Source organism: Antrostomus carolinensis, unplaced genomic scaffold (genome assembly GCF_000700745.2).
Source record: "Antrostomus carolinensis isolate BGI_N321 unplaced genomic scaffold, ASM70074v2 scaffold9452, whole genome shotgun sequence".
NCBI classification, from domain to species: domain Eukaryota; kingdom Metazoa; phylum Chordata; class Aves; order Caprimulgiformes; family Caprimulgidae; genus Antrostomus; species Antrostomus carolinensis.
The window spans coordinates 2347-5830 of NW_010297588.1; positions in this window are offsets into that span (position 1 = coordinate 2347).

A 3484-nucleotide genomic window follows, 5' to 3' on the forward strand; every position below is an offset into this window, starting at 1 on the left:
ATAAAAAGCCTTATGCTACTGAGTAGGTTTGTCCCTCATCTCCAGCTTTGTCATTCTTAACATATTCAAAATATGTGAGCTGTCTTCACCTCATATACAAGAGCAACTTCTGATAACTGGAATACCTTTTAAGTTTCTTTTAATAGCATGGCATAAAAAATACAGTCACTACAAGGTATGCCTTGACATTTCCATAAAACAAGGCAGACAAAATAAGTCTTACAAATTTTGAAACTTTTTAGTCAAATAAGGAATAGAAATTGAAAAAGTTAACTTCAGAACTTTCAAGACCAAATTATAAGTTGCCTGTAAAATATATTCAATATATATATTTTTCTCAGCAGTTAGTGGTGAAAAAAAATACTCTAATTTTCTATTAAGTTGTATATCCCAAAGTTAACAGTAGTACTATGAACTGCAAGTGATGACATATTATCAAATTCAAACCATTTGATTTGAGCCTGTTGTCTAAATTTTCAGATATTCTTAATGTGGTTTCATTGTTGTGTTGGAAATAAAGGATTTACCTTCTCTTTCAGCTGTGCAATAATACAGAATCACTGCAAGTATTTTATATATCTATAGTTTTAAGCTTCAGCAAAAAAAACAAATCTAAACTAAATAGTAAACTAAGAAGTAAACAAAACTTGTCCTACCAACGTGTATCCTCATAGCTAAGGATGAATCTTGGAAAAAACAATATTATGTAATTTGTTGTCAAAATCAACCAATCTGTGTGAATCACTATAGCTAATAATAATGTGGTACATTTTTTATAATACTATGGACTACTTTTGTTGCCCTTCAAATAACTGCATTGTTATGTCCTATATTTTTGCATCTCCTAGCAACAAAAAAAGTTTTTAAAAGTTTTATTTTTAGAAGTGTGCTAGAATTGTTTTCACATTCGTTATATTTTCATGCTGTCAGTTCTCTGTGAGCAACTGAGAAAATTCTGCATAAAATGCAGTGATCTATAGTGTTTATTGCTATCATCTGTTGCTATACATATTGAGGTATATCTGACCCGGTTGGTAAAACACTGGCCTTGGGGTCAGTATCGTGATCCCTGTCTCTGTACAGCTATAGCTGAATTGACCCCCTGTAGTTTACAATCATTATATCTGCTGTGTACCTGCAGTTTACGTGGCCTGTAGGTTCTAAATATCGTGCCCCATGCGGTTATCATAAAGATAATGCTTATGTGAGAAGAATAGGGTAGACCATCTGTGGATAACAAAACAGACGTTACTGCAATGACATTTATACGGCTAAAGGCATTGTCTACAGAGAGCACATCCTGATCTGCAGGCCAAGGGGTGGAGAATGGCCATCGTTCACAGAACTTGGCCCCTGTAGAGCTGACAGGCTGCATCCATGTTACATGATATGCTTTGCTTAGATCCTTTGAGTCCCACGACATGGTTATTTCTCTTTCTTTATATGATTCAGAAAAAACTGCCACAGTTCACCCAAGTCATGACATGATGCGAAAGGTGTATGTTGTGTTTCTTGAGGCATTGCGTGATGGCAGTGCCTGAAGGCAGGAAACCTGCTGAGGCAGGGCTGGGGGATTGTTGCAGTGCTCGGGAGCAATCTTATCCGTGCTGGCTGAAGGGAATGGTCCCTGTAGTGAATCTGCATCAGAACATTCCCTGATTCCATGTCAGAAAGACCTTAGCTGGATCACTCTGAAAGAAGGCCAAGGAGCCAAGAAATGTGTAAAGAACCATAGCAGATCACAGATCTGGAACAAGCAAGGGAGCAAAGTTATTAAACAGTTTTGGTACACATGGGGTTATTTTAATTGCAGCTGCCTTAGTTAGACTAGCTTTTCTTTAAAATTTATTCCAAATGTATTATTTTGGCTTTGGTATCAGTTGAAGCTATGTTTATATGTGTGTGTTTGGATGAAGATATATTTAAGGATCTTTAAACTTTAAACTATTATTAAGATCTAATATTCCAGATTGTTGCAGAAACAAGTCTTCAGTTTAGAAAGCTGAGCTGTCTTTCACAATTCCCTTTAAAGTGAATATTCATAATATGACTTCCAGTCATTTCTATTTCATTGCCTCACTCTGGTGAAGTACTTCCATCCAGTCAGCAACAGTCTCAGACTGTCCAAAGAGAGTGAGGAACTCCTTCACCTTAATTCTTCTACGAGACTCTTACCTAGCCTTTGTTCTGCTCTTAGAAAACCTACTGTTGAAGTTAGGAGATATTAGCTTTACCTCTGCTCTGGATTTATACTAATGATTGGCATACAACACAGAAAGAGCCAAGTTGTCTTGAAAGATACTAGACTGTAAAAGCAGAGTTAGGAGAAATAGTAAGAGGCGTTCTTCCTCTCCTTCCCTCCCCTCATCTCAAATACCAGTCAGTGCAAAGCATGGCTTTGTGTTATATGACATGTCCATAACTGTGCAGTCCTCTACATCCTTTGATGATCCTCAGCATCATCATTTTCCTCTTTCTTTTGTTGGAAAAGATCCGTCAGCCTTCTCTCTGCCCTGAAAAATCACAAATTATAATAAAATTGACAGTGGAAATGTTAATTATATGAATTTGTATAAGGTCATTCTTTTCAGTATATTCATTTCCTTTACAAGGGGCTTGCTAAATATTTTATATTTATTATTTCTGCACCTTCATCTAATTGCAGAATTATAGGAACTTCAGAGAACAATGATGATGATAATGAGATCAGTAAGAGGTTACAAAGACTGAAGTTCTCATACAGAGGAACAATGAAACGTTCCATGAAAATCACTACAATTTGAGGAAATATGAGGAGAGAATGTAGAAACCCTTATCCCACTGCCGTTTTTCTCTGGGCAGACCGCCCTCAGCTGTCTAAATTACAGTTTGGTTTGAAAGAACAATATTCAGCCTGCTTTGTGCAGAGGATTGGACTAGATGACCTCCAGAGGTCCCTTCCAACCTAAACTATTCTGCAGTTCTATGATTCTATTGAAATGCTAACTCTACACATGGAAAATTTGGATTCTTCAGTAAGTGCTTTTGTCAGTGTCTCCTCTTGAGGCTAGTTTCTACAGCTTTGTTCAGTGTTGATAACACCTTTCATACTCTTTTTGTAATTGCATTAAACTTGCATGCCATTCTTGTCTAATAACCACATTATCTGTGTAGTGCCAAATAAGAAGCCATGAGAAATCTGTATTTATAAATTCCAGTTTATCAAGCCCTTTTCCGGTTTTCCAATGTTCAAGAACAGTCCCATGTGAAGTAACCAAAATCCATAGCTGCCTTCATTACTTTAAAAAGTGCCTGACACCAATTATTATTCTGAAAGAGTTTTGCTTCTATGTCAGGTAAAAAGAAGGACTGCATGGGTTAAACACCTTTCCCATCAACTTAGATAGAACCCACTCAGCCATGGGAAGGCCTAGGGAAATGGATAGTCCTTGTAGCCTGCCTGGGTGGTATAATATTTAAGAACAAATACACACAAGGATTTCAG